This window comes from Heliangelus exortis, chromosome 4, assembly GCF_036169615.1.
Source record: "Heliangelus exortis chromosome 4, bHelExo1.hap1, whole genome shotgun sequence".
Classification (NCBI taxonomy): domain Eukaryota; kingdom Metazoa; phylum Chordata; class Aves; order Apodiformes; family Trochilidae; genus Heliangelus; species Heliangelus exortis.
In genome coordinates, this window is record NC_092425.1 from 426,945 (window position 1) to 451,281 (window position 24,337).

The following is a 24,337-nucleotide window of genomic DNA, read 5'->3' on the forward strand; positions in this document are numbered from 1 at the left end:
ATGGATCCCAGATGTGAAATATTGTCTTGCCATTGGTTTTAGATGAAGGGGTTCAACTTCTCATTTTGGAGCAAAATTTCTTTTTTAAATGGAAACAATTAAAAAGAAAAAGCATTGAAAAATAAAACATATTAAATGTTTAGGTAAATATAAATTTTTTTCACCATTTTTTCCCTCTCCATTCTCCCAAAAGAACAAAGTAAATTGTCTGGGACAACCATTTGGACTGCTGAAAACTTGGAAGTGTTAGCTGTCCAGTCACACTTCCCAGGGCCAGGTACCATAAATGCTCACATAATCTGCCTCCTGTTGAGTTAGAAGGACCAGACTGATGGGCTTACACAATGATAGCTCTCCTTTGTCTTTACAATGAGCAGAGTTAACTATAGTCTGCTCATATAAACAGCTCTTAAACCAGGGTTTCTTCAATTTATCTGATTGTAATAATTTTTAAACTGCCAGCTAGCAGAAATCATAGAAGTCAGGTCTCTTCCCAGAATGCAGTCTTTTTTGATTCTATCATTAGTATTTTTAGGCAGAATTCCAGAGGTAGGGAGAAATGCCCTGAAGTGCCCAAAGGGGGACACCCTCTGGAGAATATCTGGGTGCTGTCTCATATTTTAGAGATGATCAATATTTTACCCAAGCATGAAAGGAAGAGCTGTTTGCTACATTTGTTGCTGGCTGCAAATTGCCCATGAACTCTGTTACTGAGTGCTGTCTGGCATTGCAGGAGCTCTTGTGACTGGCATCAAACTCAGCACCTGGGCAATACTTGGCAGAAGGTTAAAAAGGCCCTCTGGCTCTCCCTCGCATTTATGTCACTGAAGCATAAGTACCTTTTTAGCAGTGTAGTGCCTGGACAACACTGCCTGCCTGTCTTACATATCCAGTATGCTGAATATTTGCCTAAAAACATCTCGTGCATGAACACTGCCTTCTCAACTTTGGACTATTTTCCTATGGGACTTCGGGTAAATCACTGTCCTGCTCTGAGCCAGGATAGAACAATTTTTTATTATTTTTTTCTTTCTGTAAGTTTACTTTCAGCTAAGTCTAAGTAGCTGCTCTCACTGAAATGAACAGCAAGTTTCTCAGTCAGTGTCTGTTTCTAGGACTGATAAGGCTCCATGCTTATAGTTACAGCTAGAGAATGGTCTGCAGAACCAAGGACACTGCTGGGTTCTAGAAAACATCTTATGCTCCAGACAAAAAGGGAGAAAGGGGTCACACCTGCAACCCTCCATTATGGAGGAGAAGACCAGCCAGGTGACCAAAACTGACCCAACAGAATATTCAATTCTGTACATATCATACACTTGGTCTGAACTGGTCAAGCTATTCTGACCATTAGAGGATGAGCATCCTCAGAGGATTCCATCAGTTTCTCTGCCTTTGATCCCAATCCATGCCCTCATGAACCTGTGTATATTCAGCTCCCATCTACCACTGATGCCAGGAGCCCAGCCTGGGACTTTTCCAGGGCCTGCCCTGAAACCCCAGTGGTGACATGAGAGTTACCAAGGGAAAGACCTGTGATATTGTCTTTGTATAAATTTCATAATTTTCTTTTTCATCTCTACTGTTTCATTAAAGCTGTGCAGTTTGGTTTTCAACCTCCAAGTCTCTTTCCCTTATTTTCTCTCCTTTATCTACAGGGGAGGGGAGAGGGGTTAACAGAGAGCATCTGTCATTTGTTTAATTGCCAGCTCAGTGTTAAACTATGACAATCACTCAATCTCTGCACAGTTTAGTTTTCAACACGTAAAACAGATGTTATTTTTATTCTGGCCACTCTTTTTTTGTCTTGTCGTTTGCCTCACCTCATGTAGAACTCAATCACAAACACAAGCACCTGGGTCTAAATGCAAGACCAGTACAACACACTACACAAAGAATAACTGAATGCAAATAAAGATTGAAGACTATTGATTTAAGTAGGCATGCCAGTGTGAGGACTACAGGGTACAAAGGAAAAACTAAGTTTCTTTAATTTTCTCCTCCACTACCAAATACAATTTAATTCCTCTCCAACAGAAGCATTTGTGCAACACTATTTTTAGAGGGTACATTTCTACCAAATTCTGTGTCACACACATCAGTCTTCCTTCAAGGTCAGGGTTTTTATTTGATGTCTTGTGCAAGCAAAGGTAAATGGAAAAGAGAAAACATGCACTAAACTAGAAACTGCTGAGCCTTCTGTATAAATATTTCCATTTGCTCCCTGATTCGGCTGTGTTGCCTCTACTTAATCTTTTTAACTACAGAAACAAACTAATGAATCTAACTGCCTTCCATTTCTGAATGAAAAAGAGAAGGCTGAAATATGGTAACATCACAGTGTTCAGTTGCTGTTCTGGGATGCTGAATCTTACATGAAGCCTGTAAATTATGAAAGGAACAAGTGAAAACCCAAAACAGAATATTTTCTTTTTCCTGGTGAGAGGCACAGCTTAAGATCTCCAGCTCTTTTCTATGGAGTGCCACATCAAAACTGGTGGTTCACAATTGGTTCTGCTGGACTGGAAAGAACCGATAAATGGTGATGGAAATGAAAAATTTGTGGTTTACACTATGGGAATCAAGGCTATGAGACTATTTAATCTATCCAAGGCTAGTGAAGTAGCTTGTGCCAAAGCTAGGGCTTGAACTCAGTCCTTCAGTATTCAATATCTTAATGTAAATATTCAGTGCTTCTTCCTGAATCAGACAGTGTATTTTGTAACACTGAACTCCATGCCCATTAGAAAATGAGTTGAGGGGAAATCCAACAAGGGCCAAGCTGGAAAGCATGGGCTTCTAGTGAATTCTTGAACACAGACTGTTCTTTCTGATACCAGAAGAAAAAAAATAAAGTAATCTGATAAGCATGAGAAAAGCTAACAGGGTTCTGAGAAAGGTGTGATTACAGCATCTGGTGTAAAAGACAAAGAGAAAAGGCACAGCTGGTAGTGAAAAGGGGCTGTGCTGCTGCTTTGCTCAAAGTGACCAGCAAAGTTGGTAGGTCAGCTTTTTCCCTTCACTAACAGGAACACTGAGGTCACCCTGCAGTCAGTGACCACTGCCCCACAAAGGCAAAAGTCCCCTCTCCGTCCCCCCCAGCTGCCCAGCAGCAGCTGGCAGCCCTGCAGCACTCCTCTGGAGTTACCTGCTCTCCCTGAGGAAGAGAAGCTCACTTGACAGCATCTGACTAGGCAGCAAATTCAAAGTGACCTGAATGGTGGTCTGTAGCAGCAGGGAAATGACATTTCCTGCCCCTTTTCCTGCATACATACAGAAGACCTTTGAAAGAACAGGGCTGGTGTAATGCAGCACAGCTCCACTAAGAAGAGTGAAATGAAGCCAAGCAGGATGATCTGGCCCATTTCCAGTGACTTTTCTTTTTTTTTCCTTTCATTTCCTTGTAAAACAACTGCAACAAAAGTAAAATATAACCTGAATACAGGTCAGCTGCTAAGCTAATACAGACTTCCCATAAGTGACTGGAAGGCTTTACCGATATAATCCATGTACAGCAGAACTCAGCATTGCCATGGAAACAATTACATTCCAAGAACAAAACACAATTGATATCAAGCCATTCGAAGGCATTTAAAGCTTGTTATGCACTTAAAGTACAAGGAAATTAGTTTGCTAATTAACACAGTGTTCCCAGCCATTGTGATTTCTTTCTTTAATGGAGAGAGTGGTATTTGCTGCTTTGCTTTCCCTCCTAATGCTCTCTTCAACAAACACACTTAACTTAAATACAATATTTCAGCATTTGTTTCAAGCCACATAATAAAAGCTCAAACTGCAACTAGTCTTTATCCTTTATTTTTCAGCCAATACCTCCAATAGATCCTTTTTAATCTCCACTAATGTGTCTAATGTAATGAATCCCATATATAATGGCATTATAATGGTTAGAAAGTGCTTAGGCAAGCCTTCCAAAAAGAAATAGACTTCAGACTCTCTAAACAAAAAGCCAAAACAACCAATAACAAATTCCCCTCCAATAAAAACACCTTCTAATTAACTTCAGTTCTCAGGGCACTGCGTAATTATGAATTCTGATTTCCAATATGCCAGCCCTCATTTTGCCTGAGGTCAGTCACAATTTTCCCTGAGTTTGCAGCAGAAGAGCAGCCTGATGACCCCAAGTGACACCGAGCTCTTGGATGTACAGCACGGGTTGCATGGTAATAGAACCAAATCACTTCTTTGTGAGGATTTTAGCAAAAGCCACCAGAAGTGACAGGATTCCAGGAGAGATTAACCATGCGGATGGCAATCTCCCCGGGTGCCTCCAAAAAAAGGGTCTTTGACACATTACACTTCCAAAATATTACATATTACACTTTCACTCTATCCCCTCATGGAAATCATCATCACATCCGCCAGACAGGGAATACAGCAAGGCACCAGCCATCCAGGGAGTTCCTGGAATGCACTGACAGCTTCCTTCTCCAAGTGGCAGAGGAGCCAACTAAAAAATGTACTCTGCTGGACCTTGTTCTCACCAGCAAGCAGGGCTGGTGGACAGCATGAAGCTTAAGGGCAGCTTTGGCTGCAGCAACCACAAAATGGTGGAACATAGGGCAACAGGGAGGGTGCACAGCAAGCTCACTACCCTGGACTTCAGGAGAGCAGATTGCAGCCTCTTCAGGGACCTGCTTATTAGGACATCATGGGATAAAATCCTGGACAGCAGAGGAGCCCAAAAGTACTGGTTAACATTCAAGAGTTACCTGCTCCGAGCCCAGAAGGAATGCATCCCAAGAAAGAGGAAGGCAGGAAGGAATAACCTTCCTGCATGGAAACCTGCATGGATCAACAAGGAGCTCCAGGACATTCTTAAACTTAAAAAGAACATCTTCAGAGGATGGAAGCAGGGACAGGTAGCCTGGGAGAAGTTGTCTGAGAACTTTTAATAGTAAATGAAGGTAGAATCAACCCTGTTATGCCTAATCATGGGATTAAATGTTGGAAGCTCAGCACTGTACAAAAGATTCTGCCTTGGCGAGCCAGAAAATATGTATGGGAAACACTTCAATAGCTTTTCTCCTTTTACCATACCCAGACTACAGGAAAAGACAAGGATGAACTCCGCATATAATTTTCACAGAACAAGGTATTAACCTCCTAATAAAATTTCCATTACCTCTCAAAGGGATTTTCTGGCCATACATGGTTAATGACCATAGACTGGCTGACAGATCTTGACTATGCCTTGATTTGGGTGGGGCCAAAGACACTCCAAGATCCCAATTTTATCATTTTGCATTTCCTGACGTATTGCCTCTGTTCATGCTGAAATCTTGCTCTTTGGAAGGCAAACTTTGAGTAATCATAAGAGATTAACTGCAGCCCAATAACCCTCCCTCAACATTGCCACTCCAGTTGTTTCCTGGAGTGAATGTCTTACTGAGGATAGCAATAGGCAACATGGGAACAGTTGATCAAACTAGAGGAAGAAAAGAGATGTAATATGAGTGTATTAAGGTGTTTAACCTGCTTTTGATGTTTATATACTGTAACTGCACAAACAGTTATAGAAATTGTAAGGCAAAAACACCAACTGAGGAAGTAGACAAAAAAAGAGAAAAGCACTAATAGAGGAAAAGGAGGGATATAATTAATGCCTCAGCAGCTTGACCTTTATAATAACCACAAAGCAGAGTATTTAGCCTAAGGGAAGAAATAACATAAGCTCTAAGCACAACAAAATACTCTGACCAGAAGCCTGATTAATCTTCTGCTAAAAGGCAGAAAAAGGCCATTACATATTGTCCAGAAAGTCACCAAAATGTTTGCAGTGACCTTGCCCTAGGGCTTACACAGAGCTACAGAGCCCGAATATTTATTTCAGTGTATTCTGTACCCTAGGAAAAAAAAAATAAAAATCCTTGCTTCCCTTAGTTTTATAACTGGTCCTAGCATTTCCTAGAAAGGCCATGCTATGGCCTTCTTGCTCTGCACATGGCTGCAGTCAGTGGGTGCATGGACAGCCACAGACACTGCTTCACAGACAAAAAGGATGAGACACATGGGCACAACCTTGCAGGCTCACCTTGAATGACTCACTGTGGACAACAGGTGAGTATCTATCAAAATGGGTGACTGTTCCTTCCTCTTGAAAAACACTGCTCAGGGACAGAAAGGGCAGGCTGGTAAGAAATAACCTTTATCCAGCTGGGAGAAGGCCAACCAGAAAGCTCCTGCTGGATGTGAAGGAGAAGCATGGTCACTGAACATTAGGAAACTGATGTGATGCTCAGAACAAGGGCTGAGGGCAAATGACAGCTCAGAGGGAAGTGAAGCCACCCAAAACAAGTGCCCCAAGTGGGTGAATCTGTGAGGACTCTTTAGGCCTCAGTAATAAATTTGTATCATAGGACAGAAGAAGGGAAGAGATTCAGGAACACAGGTAAAAGCATCAGTCCACCCAGTGTGAAGCTTTCAGTGGTGCAGCTGCACATGCACGGGAGTTTTCAGAATTATCCAGCTTCTGGCATCTAATAATCAGATACTGAGCCTCAGAAATCTGAAGTTCCTTCTTTAGTCAGTGGGGAAACAAGAAAGTGTCATCCCACATCCTCAGATTGTTGTTAAACTTGTATTACTACTGATCAGCACAATTTTCAAAGCACCAAAATGACTTACAAAGTCTCACAAAGTGCTTCAGAAAGCACCTCTCAAATGAACAATTTCTGTCCTGGCTGGAGTCTGACCAGGTTGATATTCTTCATGAGGCAGAGAGTCCAAGGGCAGAGTGTCCTCCCCCAGATAGCTCATGAATTAATTTGCTCCACAGAGAGAAAAGGAGCATTTTTTTCCCAAAGTACCATTGCATTCCCATAACTGCAACATTCATACAGAGAGATTCACACAAAACCGAAAACTATGGGTTAAGCACAGGTAACTACCCTGAATGTTTTGCTTGTCACCTATGCTCTTCTATTATTATTTTTTTTAATTGAAGAAATAAGGCATATTTGCAACAAAACATCTGGAACAGGTGGTATAAGTGTCTCACACTAATAATTTTTATTATCAGTTTCAAGATGTAGTAGGACTAAGACCACTTCAGCATTAAAGATGCAGAGTACTTCATCCAAGAGCAGGCTGAATGGCAGGAAACTCATGATGAGAGAAAACCTCCCAGGCTATTTAAAATTAGAAGGTATATTATCATAAATATCAAGTTGGAGATGACAGAATAGGAATGGACAAGTCAGCCTAAGTGTACACCATCTGTTACCACCCACATTCTGTGAGTACAAAAGCACCCTGGACTGTCAGGGTATTGCTAAACTAATGCCCATCTGGCTCTTGAGGAGCCTGAGATGGTATTTGAAAATAACCACTGGGAATATTATTAGCTATTGATTGCTCCTTTACAGAAAGCAGTTTGCTTTCTGAAGGCACATACACGCTGAATAAATATTTTTACTTGCTTAAGTGCAATTACAGTCCCTTAACATGGTGGAAAGGTATTTTTTTGCCCCTGTATGCCATGTGCACTAAGCCACAGTGTCCTCCTCCTCCTCCTCATTATTTCTTTGAACTGAAACAGTAGCCTCCCAGCTAACAAGTATTACCATTTCATTGCAAGACTCAAAATATTTATTCTATGAAGCCCTAACTTTCATGATTATCAGATAATTTCAGTTTTATTTTTTAATCTTTTATAACTCAGAGCTACAATTAAAAACTGAAACACACAAAGCAAGCCACTGCTAAAGGATTACAAGCTCTAAAATATACAAAGAAGAAATCTTAGGATTTAGGTCACACTCCTACTGCTTAAGAGATTGTGTTTGGCAGTATAAATTGCCCTTTCCTTCCTGCAGTAATTCTTGTTCTTCTAACAGAAGCAGAATAGAATAAAATATCATGACAGCCCCTTTACATTGCTAGGAACATTAATTTAAGATCAGGCCTTGTTTTAGAACCATCTTTGGTTCTACCTCTTCAGTGTGTTTTGTTTACTGGAATGTTCCTGATAGTTCTGCACTAATTCCTGTCTCCTCTTCCAGGTGGTGCAATCTGACCATGAACACAGGCCACTGACACTTAAAGATCTTGCTCTGTCTCATAACTTATTACTTCTGTGAACTAATATATTATCTTCTCCATGAAGCAATGAATCCTTCACACTCCTGTAACAGTAAGAGCTTCAGTAATGTCTCTGACTGTTCCCTAAATTTTATGGTATCAGAATCCCTCTTTTACTCCTGTTCACATCAGTCATCAATTGGTCAGTGAAGCCCCCTTGGCCCATGTTGTCCCCAGAAGCCCCCTCCAAAGCAGTCCTTGCTAGTGCTGCAGGATAAAGAGCCCAGTAGGTGCTGCACAAATAAATGCAAACACTTTAACAGTGCTTTTATTTAGTTGGCTCAGAATAACATAAACAGTCTGTAGGAACATATTTCAGGGTAAAGTTAGCAAAACCTTTAGGCAAACCAGAGCCAACAAAGGAGGAGCACAGCCAAGCATCTTTGAATTGAGGGGGTACCACACCAGGCTAGGGCACCAAATACCCATTTGGTATTTCAGCCCTGTTCCCTACAAGACAGAGTGTGGGGAACAACGTTTGCTCTCTGCTCACCCACGCTGCTTGGGGCTGCTGAACTCAGCTTTGGGCACCTCTGCTCTGTTCCCACATCAAGAGAGGTTGTTTGGGGAGTGAAAGAAAGAGGGGACAGGTTTCTACCTCAACACAGGCAAAGGCAATTATCACACTGAGAGGAACATCATGGAATATAATCCATTTCTCCTCCAGTATCTGGGAACAAAGGGATCAGGAACAACAAAGAAGAGAAGATGCCACCCCCATTAATGCACAGCTCAAAGATACCTGTGAGCTGCACCTGGGTCTACAGAAGATAAACTAAACCTGCAATCTCTTCCAAGCATTATTAAGTCCCTGGGGACCTATTCCTTCTGTACTGTAAATAGGTATCAGTGGGAGGGAATGACTACTTCAGGACTAAATGTTTTTGTAGTATTATTTTGCAGTAATATTGCCTGGGCTGCATTGTTATTATTACTGAATTCTTCCTTTCCTCTGTTGGAATATTCTTCTGGGCAAGCTGTGACTTACTATGATCATTTACAGAAGACAAAGGCAAAGGACACAGATATCCAGTAAACTTAACAGGCAGTAAAGGCTAGGAAGGAGAAACAAGATTTAAGGAATACAACAGTTAAGCTGGCAGAGAACAATACTGTTTTCTGTAGCAATTTAGGACCTCATAAATGACTAAAGAAGTCTAATGGTGTGCAGCAATGGAGAAGGGTATAAGAGTGAGACATCTCTAGCCCTGCAGATGGTCCCATCCAGCAGCAGACTGGATTTTGTGTAGGCAAATGCAGAGCCCCTCCCTCAGGGAAGCCAACACCCAACAGGCAGACACCACCCAGGCAGGCACCTGGGAGCTGGCACTGCTAACATGGGATGAAGAGTGCCCAGCATCTTCCTGGCCCTAGTTCTGCTCCACAGGTACAAGCAGAGAAAGGGGAGAGACACAGCTCCAGTCATTCCTAATTAAATTGCACCTGGGAACTGGCTATTCAGCCAACAGGACAGGTGAGGAGCAGAGACCAGACATGGGAGCTTGCTGCCCATCAAGCTGTGAGTCCATGGTCCATCTGCCATGTCACGGATAATTACAGTTGCATCCAAATGCCTTCAAGTTACCCACTTGAGCAGAAAGCAAGCAGGTTATTTTATCAGTGAGATCATTCTGTAAAGCCTCCAGCTCTATTTGTGCAAAGCTTCATAGTGTGAACAGGATGGTATGGACCTACTGAGACCGTTTTGAAAAGACAGTGTGGGAAAGCAGAGCAGTGATGTGGGTTTCAACAAGCCCACCCAGAAACCCTTTATAATAGATGAAGCCTGCTCTGCTAGTTAAAAGCTAAGCCAGACATAGATATATAGGACTTGCAATCCAACACCTGTACTGCAATGTAAAACAAAGAGCAGAAAATTCCCATTTAGCTTCAGGTTTGTCACTGACAAGTTGAGTCACCTTGAAAAAGTCACACAGGAGAGGCACAGGAGAGGAGAGGCAGCCTGCTATAATGGGACCTTGATCTTGACTGGGATTTCTGATGGACCAATAATCCCAATAATAAACATTTCAGAGATGGAACTACCTAGAGTCATCCTCAGGCACTTTTTGCATTGCATATGTCTATATTCTAATTTAGGCACCCACACATTAACTGTAGGTGAAGGCATCAGAAACTGCACATCTGAAAAGTCACCTCATAGAATGCAAGAAGCCAAAATACAGAAGCTGGTAGAACACTTTAGCTATAAATCTGCATGGTAAAAACTGGTGTCTCTTTCCTCCTGTCCATTAAAATTGGCTTTTATCTACATACTGAGAAACCCTACTCCATATACAGTCTGAGGTAGAACATCCACGGTAAGCATTTGAGCCTCTGGGGGCATTGGTAACTGAAATAATTAGCATTTATCCAGCAGAGACTGAGAAAAGTCACCTTCCAACTACAAGGAGTTGCTTCTCACACAAGTCAAGCGAGGCACATAATCTCGTTGTTGTTCATTAAGTTTCTATTAATGATAACATTTCTGATTTCAATATTTAATACACCTCAGAGATCACAGTGCATAATTTAATGAACAAGCAGATAATTTGCTGATCAAGGTATGTGTTTCACAGCAAGGCAAACTGTTGCACACTTTGCTGATTAACTGAGTCACACACACACACAAACCATGCCTCTCTTCTACCAGTGAAGAACTGCTCTCTCTGGAGCTAGTTCCTCATGGTGAAGAGCTAAACCCTGTACATCTCTGCTCTTTATGTGCAGTAAACATGCTTCATCGTCCCTACATGAGCTGTTTCCTATCCTGATGCACTGTTTTCTTGCACAAGAATCATTTCAGGAGACCCCTGGCAAGAGTGAAGTAGCCCATGTGGTGAGTGAGGTTGCTTTGCCACGTGCCTCCCAGTCTTACCTCTCTTTTGGTTGTCCATGTGTCTGCAACCAGACCCACTCCTACCCTGATGTTGTATGCATGGAGAGCAGATTTCTGAGCAGGAACCATCTTTTGGGGGTTTCTACACTTCATGCCAAGCAAGAAGACAGCTGGATGAATGATAGGTACAAATTACTTTTTGGTTGGTATGCTCAAGGCTTAGTGGAAATAGAGACATTGCTGTGAAATTCTACTAGGACAGAATTTCAGTCTATACCCAGTAGGGAATTTTTTTTTTTTTTTTCATTCAGCAAATCAGAAGTCTCACTTTGCTCCAGGGAGCTGCAAGACCCAGGTGCCAAAACCTCACAATGATTCAGAAAGCAGAAGGCTCATTTTTCATCTTCCTGCTCTGTTAATTCATGGGCTTTTTTTCAAGGATTTAATCATCACAAGCAAAGAAAAAGGCATCTTAGTCACTGGGCAGGTGCCCCTAACCACTCAGTGAAACACAAGGGAAGGAAGCAGGCTGGAGCAGCAACTCCTCAGCTACAGCCCTGTGGCATTTCTATAGATCTCACTAATTTTATTTGGGCTATATATCTTGAAGTAGCTGCTGATCTGGGTTATAAACATCCAAATTAGTTTTATTTATACTGCAAATATTGGGAGGAATATCAGCAAATTCTCTGGAACCTCAAATAAAAGGTTAAAATATTCCTGGAAACAGCATCACTCGCTTGAAAACCAGGACCAGACACCACAGGGCTTATGCTGAAACCCTCCTGCAACCTTTTATCCTAACACTGCCCATTTACATGCAGCTACACCCCTGTGAACCACTCAAAAAATGTGCCTCCAAGTCTGAGTTTGTCAAGATTTCTCAAGACCTCTATATGACTGAGATCCCAAAAGGTACCAGCAACTTGAAGAGGCTTTTATATTTCCTCTCTGTCTTGAAGCTCAGTCAAATTGCCAGTAATATATTGGCTCAGCCAATCACACTGGAGGACATTGAGCAGGCTATTAATGATCTCAAACAGCAAATGGCCCTGGGCTAGAAGAACTCCCAGTGGGGGGGCCACTCCAAGTACAGCAAAAGCCAAACTTTTTGTAATGGTTTCACAAACTTTATTTTCACTCTTTCACTGCCAATTTCCACCTCCACTCCCCTCCAACTCTCTCTAGAGTCAACACTCTTCTCTCCTGAGGCATGTGGCACATACAAGAAAAAAAAGGGGGGCAGGGGGAAGAACAGAAATCCAATTGCAAAACCAGCAGCCGGGTTTTCAAGAAGCTCAGCCAAGGGTATTTCCTTGGGCTGCCATCTTATTTTGTTGTTGGGTTAGGGCAAGATCTGCTGAATTGCTGATGCTGATGGTGCTGGGAAGCAGGGCCTGGCATGCAGGCTTCACCACATCCTACCTCCATGCTAACAAACTCAGCCCCCGGTGTGTGACCCTCTCGTCCTTTCCTCTCCCTGTCAGTGACTCCTGAGGATTTTGCTGTGCCATGGCACCACTTTGATACCAGACAAGGTATGTTCTTGTGCTTCCTGATCATTCCTAGGGGAACCAAATCCTCCCTGGCTGAGGATTGTTCCAACTGCTCAGGGTCAGGAGTTTGCCTGGTACCAGCAGCACAAAAATTCATTTTTCTCAAGTAAGACTACAGGTAAGGCTCCTACCTGGGAATCTCACCATACACTTTGATGCTTAAGTACATGGGTCACAACACCCAGATGCAGGTGCAACACAAGGAAAGGTGCCTGGGCCAACACCTGCCTTACACCACAGGACAGGAGAAACACAGTAACACAAAGCTACAGGTGAAGGCAAGGCTTGCTAGAGGACTCCAGACACACATAGGGGTTTCTGACCTGCAAAACCAGACAGACTAGAAAGTCTATAGAATCCTCTCTCTTAACTGAGGTAGCTGAGTTGTCTGCACTCAACCATTATAAGAGTAGATCCAACAATCCTTACCTACTTTAGGGGCAGTGAAGGGGTTGTGATAAGCCCACCTAGACTTCAGAGCAATACATCTCCTGCCAGAGTCCTTCCTCCTTGTCTGTAATGCACCCCAAGGAAGATTTCCCCCAATGCACTTCAAAAATTGATGGAGGTACCTGTAACAACAGCTCATCTTCAGCTTCCTCTGTCTTCTGCAGGTTGAGGGTTATTCCAGCCAGGTAAATCCTGTGACCAGAGGTGCTGAATCCCTTCCACTGCACAGAGAGGTTTTCTGCATCAACTCACACAGAAATGTCCAACTTTGCCACTGCTTTTATCTCTTGTGCAACCAAAAAAAAAAAAAAATCTCTCTCATTCACTGCTAGTGACTCTACGTCTCTTCTATTCCAGTTTGCAAAAGTGACTGGTCCACTATGGCAATCAAGCTCTCAAATCCAAAGGCCAGACCCATCCAAATACCTACTTCCCACTCACTCAGCAAAACCCCTGCAGAAGGAGGGCACTGAAATGCAGCAATAAAACCACCTCTCGTTATAAGCCACACCTCCCTCCAGCTGTGCCAGCTTAAGTTCAATGTTTTGCAGGTGTCTGTAAGGCAGACTTTAAGCTATGCTCCAGAGCTCTTAAGGTCAGAGATTTTAGGCTTCGAAACCTTAAGCACAAAAAGTGCACTTCACAACAGGTCCTGTGGGTGTTTCTAAGGAGCAACAAATGCTTTTAAGTGCTCTTAAGAGAGAAGATGAGAATGAAATTGAGGGGAGAAAAAGCTAATCATGCTGCAAGTTGCTGCTCTCATCTCCCAGCAACTTCCAAGGCAGCAAGAACCCAGGCAGCCAGCAACAGCTGCCTCCCTATTAAACTCAACAATTTACAGGTGCTCAGAGGGAGCACTTGCCTGCAATTAGCCAAGCAAATTCACTTTCTTCAAGATGCAGGTTTCACCTCCTGGCTGCACTCTGATGACTCTGTGGAGTACTGCCAAGTTACCCCAGCCAGGGCTCTGGCTTCCAGATGCTGAGGAAGCTGGGGAAGTCTTGCTCTGTGGCATCATCTTGAAAACATGGGTGCATCATAAAGTACAGTGCTGCCTTCTCACTCTGCAAGTGCTCTCTGCCTAAGGAGGCTGCTGGTACAGTCCATCAGGCCTAGAGTAAAAAGAAGAGATAAGACTCCATCCCATGCAGGCCTGTTCAGTAGGATTAATCTAGCCTGCCCTTCTGACGGGGAGGGGAAAGACAGGGCAGCAGATTTGGTGCAAGTAGCAAAGCTCCAACACTTGCTCCAAAGACCAGAGAAGGGCAAAATACCTGCACGACCACTGAGCCAGGTCATTAGAAATGGTCTGAGGATACACAGCAACATGGACCTGGCTAGGAGCTGTGCCACTCAAGCTAGATGCTGTGTGTGCACACAGGGAGCCCTGGCCAGGAAAAAAGAAAGCCAGGATGATCGTTGTCAGTGTGAAATAAGTAAATGAATACTTTGTCATATGATGCCTCTTCTTGTGCTGTTCTTTCTTTTCCAGTTTATCTCATTATTTGCAAATTAGGGAGTTTCTCTGGCAGTTTAAAAGGTGTACTCTCATGCATATAAAGGAAATAAACAAGGTATTTTGCTTCGGATCTCAGCTGCAGTCAATTTATTCTCTGAACCTCTTGACTTAAAAAAACATAAGACTTTGGTCTCTTTGCTTGTATCAAAGTCACACACAAATTGAAACAGACACTGCTCACATTCTCTCAAATTCAGTAACACTGCTTCTCTGATTTTGCAATGACCTGAAAATACTTCTGTATTTTCTTTGTTTCTATCTGCTTCTTTATTCCTATTCTCCAATTAAACAGCAGCAAAATACAAAGAACCTTCTAATTGGGGATAATCCAAAATGAAAGCTAGCAAGAAGGCTGAAATCAAAGAGTTTTATAGCATACCTTTACTTACCCCAGACAGTACCCTGATAGCATCTCAGAGAAGATGATGGCTTTGCTCCATAAAAGCCAGGGTCATTCTTGCTATATAGGAATATAAAACCACAAAACACATCACAAAATAAAAAGGTGATGCAGTGTAATCCTTGGCTACTGCAAATTAGCTTCCTACTCTATGGTGTATGCTCTGTGATGATGTTCCCAGTGCTCAGAAATGTCCTTTTCCTCAGCCTGGGGTTGAGCAAGAACCATGCTCAAGAGCAAGTGATGTTAGAAACTCCTTGCTAAATCAATGTTGTATTTAACATAATCATTAGAAATTATATCTCCAAGACTGTGGTCTATATTACAACTTTAAAACAGCCTGGCTTGTCAGCACTCAGGGGGCTGGCTATGATGCTGCTTTGAAGCTCTTGTTAGTCCCTTTAGAAGAAGCCTGGTTCTTGGACTTTGTATGCTGTGCAGTGCTGATTGCCTGAATGTACAGTGTGTACCAAGAACTCTCTGAAGCCATCAGGTAAGAGAAAAACAGCAGAGCCCACCACCTATTTATTGAGGGTCAAAATTAAGAACTTCATCTCCCTGGGCTCTGCTGTACTTAACAGAAGGCAGTCACCCCAAAGCATGAGTATGGCCCTCTCAGGATGCTTAAATCCTACAAACATGGTGATGGATAAAGAGCTTATGCATGTGTCTTCATGAGATGCCTGAAGTTACTGGATGGATCCAGACTAGGTGCCTAGGAACTCTTAAATTTAGCAATAATGCTGCCTGACTACGTGACTGTGGAATAACAGGAGTGCAAGAAAGAGTGAAGATTTTTGCCCTTCCTGGTATGATTTGTGCAAAGAATTCTGGACTGCATTAGTCATGACAAGCAGTCACATAGTGCAAGAAAACTGTCATGTGCCCCAATTCTATCTATTATGGTAGATTATGATATGATTGACCATCATATTTGAAAAGTCATGGCAGGTTGGTGAAGTTCCTCCTGACTGGAAAAGGGAAAGCCACTGTGTCCCAACAAGAAGGAAGGCAGGTGGGAGTGCCAGGAGGCCTGAGTGATGAGCAAGGAACTCCTGGACGTGTTAGGGGTGAAAACAAAGTTTACAGAGGATGGAAGCAAGGACAGATGCCCTTGAGGAAGTACAGAGAAGCAAGAAATCAGGTTAGGAAAGCAAAAGCACAGAGAGACTTGGATCTGGCAAGGGGGGGTTAAGGGTAACAAGAAATATTTCTATAGGTACATTAATAAGAAGAAGACCAGGGAAAATGTGGGCCCACTCCAGCAGGAAACAGCAGAGCTGGTCACCCAAAGTGTAGAGAAGGCCAAGGTACTCCATGACTACTCAGCCTGTGTCTTCGCCAGCAAGGACTTTGGTCACACCCTCCATATTACAGAAGGGACTGGGAAAAGGAAGATCCCTCCACTGCAGCTGAAGAGCATGTTCAAGACCACCTAAAGAACCTGAAGGTGAACAGGTCCATGGATCCTGCTGGGATTCAGCAACAGCTCCCAAAAGAAGATTGGACTGGTTGAAACTAAGATGCTAAGGTCCCTTCCAAACCTGTCCATTCTATGATCCTATGGAATTCAAAACTGAGGTGACTGTTTCTCACATCATAACTCTTAACCAAGTGGTAATCCCACAACTTCACCTTCTATTTCCATTCAAGCCGTTTCTTATTGACATAATCCCTGCAAATAAATTTGCATTATGACACACCAGTTCATCCCTACACTCAGCCTTAGGCCTCCTGAGCCATTAGCAGAAAGATAAGATCCATCAAGAGGTGTGAATGTAGTTTTAGTAACCCAAGAAACAAGCTTTTACCAAGTGGGCATAATCCCCTTAGCAGATTATGCCTGATGCATTGTATTCTGCTGTCTACAAGTGCTTTTCTGGGATCAATTAGAAGCAGCATGAGGGGAGAGAAAATAATCCTTACTGAGGAATTTCACCATTGGAAGGATTTATAAGCTGTAAATCAGCAAGGCTGCTAAAAAGTGGGGTAGGCTGAAAGGAGGGCAGCAACTCACACCATCAGAAAAGGCATCCTCCTGAACTCAACCAGGCACTGCAGTTCATCCCTGTGCACTCAGTTCATGAGATGATTGATGTGCAAATAACAGAGAGCCAGGAGAGGGTGCTCAACAATAACTAGAAGAGGTCCTTTACACTGACAAATCCCTGGCAACCCTGATGGCTGCACACAACCACTTACAGGAAACTGTTAGAACCAACATGAAGAACAGAGGATTTCTTAATTCATCTCAAAATTTCAAAGGGGATTTTAACCTAGCTCTTTAAAAAACATTTTTGAATACAAGGAAGCACAAGGTTAAGATGTTTATATATGTGAATCTGCCTGCCAGACTCTAGGCACAGTTAAAATTTTACCCAAATCCTACAGGACATGAGTATGAAGGTCTCCAGTCAGTCCACAGAAAACACCAAGCATGGGGATCTTAAGGAATCTGAATTAGTTGGATCAATGCTTAACTCATTTACAAAATAGTATATCTTAACGTCCCAAAGTAGTGAAACACTCAGGGATTTTGGTCAAGCAAAGCATTTCACCACTTTTTTTCACCAAGTTTGCATAAATTGTACTAGTTTGGGCATTAACTGGAATACCTCTGTGAATGTATTGATTAAATTTGAGGCAGGGCTTTTTCATGGAGTCTGCTGTCACAGCCACCTAAATTGGAAAACAGTGGAAATTCAGGCACTCTGGACTGAATAAATGACTATAATTTGGATTTAAATGGCACAGGAATCAAAAGTTTACTCTATCTGCTGATTCTATAGAGTTGTTTTTCCACATTGTGTCTTCCTGAGTCTCCTACTGTTTATAAAATTGAAAAATCAAGCTGCTCTGGATGTCCAATGCCTTCACTATGATTGAATCTCTCTTCCTGTGCATGTGATTGACAACATCTGAAAAGGTTTTCCTTAGCAAAACAAACACTCACTTTGCTTTCATTTTATCTGCCCTTGCTTGGGATCATTCAGCCCCTGAAAAGAATGCCACTGGGAATGACCTTCTTGTTGATAGCCTCCTAATAACTCAGGCAGATACTAAAACCACTTCTGCAATAACAGCTGCTGGAGGAGTTTCATACACAATGCTTGCAAAATATCCTCCCATAGCTCTCAAAACCAGAAAAACCATCTCTTGAACCCACTTGGCAAAGACCCTGGAGAAGGTAAAAAATCCTTGTTCACATTGTTTTTAGAGGGGAAAACATCCACATTGACATTTTTCACACCAGTCTAAAGACCCTGCGACTTTTTAGCCTTCTCTGACATTACCACTACTTTGTTCCCATTGTGAGGAGCAGGGCAGACAGACCACACTATGTATTTTGGCATTACAAATCTTGCTACAGAATGTAGCATATTATTATTTTTAACTAGACTACTAGATCTGGTTTCTCAATGCCTTGCAGACCCCAAGGCAGGAGGGACTGAGGGCACGCATTTCTTTCTCTTAAGTGACCCAGAAATTGCTTCACTCAATGTGCAATCAATGCTTGAGGGAAGTTGGAAAAGGTGGATTTCAGCATCTGTACTAATTTTACTTTAAGTGCATTTTACTGAGCAAGATATTGTTATGGTGTGAGAAAGTTCATGAGATCTTAAAGCCATGAAGGTCATGGAAGTGAAAACAGAGTGTAATTTTTGAGTTGTGGACAGTAAGCAGTCCAGCCTGTGAGCATGAAAAATTCCAACAAGGAAAGGTGGTGGAAGTGGGAAGAAAGGAAGGTTCAGGAGACAGAGATTCTGTAACACCAAGAACAAGCCCTGATCCAAGAAGAAATGGAAGATGTCTGCCCTGCTGGCCTGACCAGTAAAGACTGTTTGGATATTTCAGTGGGGTAGTGAGTGGGTTAATGCTCAGCCTATTAGCAGATTCATTTTACTGGGTGCATCAGCCTATAAGTAATGTTTTATGTTTTTCATTTATGTGTGATCCTGTTTACAGCCTCTTTGTACACAGAAACGATCCAGAGAACAAAGGTTATGACACATGTAAGAAAGCCACATAAAAGTATAATGGGAAAGAAATAAAAATATGTTAGTCTAATTAATAGCACATTCTGGCTTTCTTCCTAATCATCAGATTTAATCAGATAACAGCTCTGTATTTTCTGCCTGGCATAATAGCAGATCAATAGTAGATGGGTAATTGGCCACCTGTTCTCAAAATCCCTGAAGATCATCTTAAAATACCCAGGTTAACAGATCCTTACCTGGCTGCTAATGTTGACAGCCACAGTTCTTTGATGCAGAGCTTTAATCGAATTAGATACTCCTGCAGTCACTGATTCATCATCCTGGTATTCGGCACTCAGCCGAAAAATCTGCAATATTCCCAGACTTTCAGAGGTGGCCTGACTGGGAAGAAGATTCCAGAAGCTATTAAGGATACAAACAGCTTGGTACTGAATCACTTTTATGTGACTGCTGGAACACTAGCCTGAATTAAAGCTGTATTTATGTAAATCAGTGTGGTAATGGTCTTCTCTGTTCTCTGCCTCTTTTTTTCTTTTTTTTCTTTTAGTTATAGGAGGGATGGAGAGAGAAAGGGAAGAAAAGGAAGGGAAAGGTTGAAAAAGAATAGAAGCTGCAGTGACAGTGCTGTGCATAATTTTGTGCTGCTACAAATCAGTGTCTAGCCACTAACTACAAGATATATATATATATATATACATATATAAGCAGCCTCAACAAAAGAGCCCTATTCCATTCACAGAACAGCAGCCTACGCCCAGTCTGTAATGCTACCAATCCAATCATAAAAGCTTCCAGCCTTAATACTAATGCTGAACTCAGAAGTGCTCCACTCTTCCTATTGTCTTCTGACTGTGGTTCTGGGGCAACTTTCAGGTTGGGTCACCCCATGGTCAGGCCCTTCAAAGATGTCTCAAAGATAAAGCTGAGAGTGACATTTTCTCTCCTTTTTGACTTATGCTAAAAAAAAATTAAAAATTCCCAAATTGGGGCTGCTCTTGCTTCTTATTCCAGGCCACATAGACTTCAGCAGTGTCCCCTGGGAACAATCAAATCCCAGCCACCAAACTCCCCACTTAGAAATCTGAAAGCAGAGAGGATGGGCACTGAGCCACCTCCAAGTCTGGCCCACCACCAGCCACAGGGCTGTTGGAGAAAATATGATTCATAACAATAAACGTTTATAAAGTACTTCTCATTAAAAGGCTGGCACAAACTGATGGCAATACCTCTGTAATATGGAACAAGACTGCAATGCTGGGAGCCTGCTAAGTGCCATGCAGAGGAACACACAGGCTTAGAGAGAAAAATTTCCATGGCCAGCTTCCCACAGTGAGACCCAGAGGCAGCTTGCAAGAAGCGTGAGCCCTGGAAGGGGAGGTGCAGGATGATTTCTCTGAAGTCATGCCTAAAATCTGTCCCTTCTCTCCAGGCTTTTGTATAGAAATGAACAAAGCTCCAGCAGCAGTTAGACTCTCAAATCCCCCTGCTTTCAGCAGCTCCCCTGAGACTAAACAAGGAAGAAGCAATGTGGCACAGGCTCATGGAAATGCACAGGGAAGTGTCTGTCCCCTGTGGCATGCTTCAGCCCTTTGCACTAAATACAGTCATTTTTCAAGATCTTGGTACAGACATAGTTACTCAGTCCCACAGCATTTAGGGGGACATATATATGCACATGAAAACCTTTGAGTTCCTGAACTGCAAGGAACTTCATAGCTATCAAGTAGGGCACTATTATATACTGCATGCAATGCCAGGATACCAGAGTTTGAAGTCTTGCTACCAGTCTTGTCTAGCCTAATATATTGGCCCTTAATCTGGTTCCCCCACGAGGAACCCTACTATCATGTCCACATGTACTCAGACCTGTGCAGCTGCCTACATGTTCTTTTTAATTGGATTGAAGTTAATCACAGTAGGATTAATTTCAAGAGATCAAGGAAGCAGAGTGATTTTTGGTGGAAAGCAGATGGTTTCTTCTGGATGGAATAAAGCTCAAAAAGCAACATGAGGTGTTTAACTTTTCAGATTTACTGAGATTAAAAGATCAGGGATTTTGTAAATTAACTATAGTATATTTAATCATATTTATGCCATGTCAGTGAAGGAACCCTTTGGAAATTAGCTGTGTGGTTCTCAGAAAGAAGTGGCTTACTGACAGACACCAGCATCTGATAATCATCAAACATGGTGAAAGGAGGTATGAAAACATACATCCAAAAGTGGCAAAATTGTTCCCAAGCAAACAAAAGTTAAGCACTGCTGTTTTCATGAGAACCAGGAGCACCCTGCCTCTCCAAATGGCATAACGTGTCATTGTTGAAAATTCACCATAACAAATGGGCAGGCAGCTCAGCACTGACTTGTAATTTCAGCTGCATCCCTTTTTGTCTTCTAAACAGTTTTTGTAAAGGAACCTGGTATCAAATACAGAGTAAGTACATAGCCTCTTTAAATTAGGCCTCAAAAATTCAGCCTCATACAACCACATTTTAAAATCTGAACTTAAAAGGTTACAACAAACTGGAAGAATAATTTCATTAATGAGCTGCTGTTCTTTTTCCATCTCTTACACATTCATGTAAAATACATTTGCCCATTCCTACGCTCAAACACACACAGACATCCTAATTTCTCCCCAAAGTCAGAGCTTGCTGAAGTGCCCTAATTTGTCTGTGACAGACACGTTAAGCAGGAAAGCAGCATGTCTGCACTGAGGAGGGAAACTACCTGAAGGTGAGTCAGGAACAGAGATAGCAGCTCTGTGGAGCAAGGAAATGGGAGACTGGGGAACCCATGAAAGGTAAAATCAGTGTGTACCTCAAATTCCCAAAAGGAGAAAGTTTTCCAAAAATGACAAGCAGGGATAAGAACCTAAAGTCTTCAACCATAGAAAAAAGGCACTCGCTCACACTCTGTAGCCACTGACCTCCTGCATCTAGAGTCAAAAAGGCCTTTTACTCCCATACAGAGTCAAAGAAAGAAAAAAGGAAAGCTCCATCAATCATTCTGAAATCTTACCACAATAAAGTTCATTATCTAGGGTTGCACAACATCTTTTCACAACATGTCTTTCAAGGTTGTGCATATGGGATTGCCATGTTCAGAACTGGTAAGAGATTAGGCAAGACTAATGAAAAAGTTCAGACACAGACCCTGCGTTTTATTTTACAGTTTTTCTTGGCACAGTTTCTCCCAGATCTGATCAACCAATTCGGTTCTGTCCCCAATTTCTCTTCTACCCCAAAGGCAAACCCCAAAAGTGTTAAGTTTTATAGCAACACATTTCTGCTCTGTTTCTAACAGCACTGAACAGCAATTATTCAGCAAGATTTGCCCTTTGAAAAGAGGATCTTGACTTACTTGAGAAATCTCCTCACTTTAATTATATCCAATTATCTTGTGTAGGGATATTAAGTAACATACATCAGTAATACTAGCAGGGTCAGAAAACCATTATGGTGAAGTGCATTCCTTCATCCAAAACTTGTAATCAGAGTTCCTCTGTGATGCAAGACTCATCCCTACAGATGTGTCCCCTCATCTTCCACTTACTACAAGTACTACAGCCTTCATTATCATAATAGATATGAGCCTCACAAACAGCCAGAAGTTCGTCTTCACACAAGGAAGCTGGCATGAGGTTAGCATGCCCTTTTATGAGCTGGAGAACAAAATGCCAGAGCAAATCCTCACCTATTTCTGTGCCTGCAAAAACAGGAGCAGGTGAAAGAACAATGAACTGTGGAAAAGGAAAAATGGAGTCACCAGTAGAAGAGAAGAAGGCAAAGCACTAAGAGTACAGGATATTTCTGTATGCCCATAGGGGTGCAGTGCACACCCTGCTTACAAATAAATATGCAAAGGAGGCTGCAGGAAGAATGAAATCCATTAAGATATATTTTAATCTGCTTTAAACACCACGTAACTATTCATTCGCTGTAAGCATGTCTCATTTAAACCCCAGGGTCTGGTTCTCCTCCTGTTATATGCATTTATTTAACATTTCATAATCTGCTAGTGCTGAGAGGCAATTTAGGGCAGGACCTCAGAGTGATTATCACTTAGTGCAAAGGAGCTTATTACCTTCCATCCACACTCCAGAGCAGTCACTAGAGTTTGTATCAGCTGAAAGTAAAGATTGCTATGGATATTAATGGATACACAATCATATTTTTCAGTGAGGTTCATGCAACTGCAGACTTGTTCCATTATAAAGCTGTACTTTTTGTCATGTAATTAAAGTTTTGATATACATGAAGATGTGGGTAATAACAACACTGTACATATTACCCTTTTGACAAACTAAGAGATATACTGCTAATAGCTAAGTTTATTTACTATACAAGTGTTATAAATAATGCAGGAAAACGATTGGTTATATAGTTAGCAGTAAATTATGGATACGAAAAAGTATAATTGGGTGGTTATCTTGTAACTAAAAATTACACTGCAAATTTAGTAAACCCTTTAGACTTAATTTTGAGCATAGACACATACATTTAATTTTTTTTTGAAGAGCTTTCAAACAAACATGGCACACACACATCACCACTTCATGGAAAACAAATTTCTGGTATTTCTTTGACATAGAAAACACTGCAGCTGCTAAAAGAACAAGATTTTCACTCATCTTACATCCGTTGCATTAAACACTTCTATGTTGCACACACAAAGTGTCCTTTCATCATCAAACACCACCTGCAACCTTCCAAGATGTCCTCTGAGTATCTTGACCACTGCCTTGGGGTTATTTCACATCAATGCAAAATGAGTGAGAAAGAGTCAAGGTTCCCCTGCTCCCTTCCTCTGACACTGCACACCTTGGTTCATTTGGGGGAGCAGGATCAGCAGCTAAAAGCAAATCTGCTTCTAGTTGGCCTTGGACACAAACAGCTAGTTCAGCTATGAGCAAAAATCACATCACCCCCATCTATCTTCTCTTTTCAGACTGCAAGGTCTCCCAGACAAAAGCTGAGGACTGTGCAAACTGGCAATGAAAATTTCCTGGAATGGTATTTTTCTGCATTCTAAAACCATGCCCTACAAAAGGTACCATTCCTTTTGAGTGTTAATTGGAAAAAACTTCCTTATGTGCCATATTCTTAATACAGGTTTGGTTTTTTTGTTTTTTTTTTTTTTTGAGTTATTAGTCCTGGCAGGAGTAGAGAAACCTTCTCAGCAGATCTGCTTCTGGCCAGACTGCAAAAGCTCTCAGAGGCAGATGAAAGAGTTAATTAGAAAAGAAGGATCAGTGTAAAAAAAAAAAACGTAGAGTACAAATGACTGATTAGGGGACAAAACAAGAGATCAATTTTTATAAAGTGAATTGTATTCAAGTGCCAACTTCATCCAGCAGTCTACATAATTAATGTAACACCGCTAGCCTATCCATGCCAGTTGATAGTTGTACCTGTTTGAGGACATTAATCACACTAGAAAAGTCAGTTATTGTGTTTAAGGAAAAGATTGTAT

The 24,337-nt window shown here is 41.9% G+C and overlaps 1 protein-coding gene and 1 long non-coding RNA gene across 5 annotated transcripts in view; both read right to left on the bottom strand.

The window, feature by feature from the left end:
* Positions 1-24,337, bottom strand: part of LOC139795639 (uncharacterized) — a 504,885-nt gene that overhangs the window by 229,378 nt on the left and 251,170 nt on the right. The window lies entirely within an intron of this gene.
* LOC139795637 (uncharacterized) overlaps positions 1-24,337 on the bottom strand; it is a 207,096-nt gene that overhangs the window by 70,203 nt on the left and 112,556 nt on the right. The gene's annotated exons all lie outside the window — the stretch shown is intronic.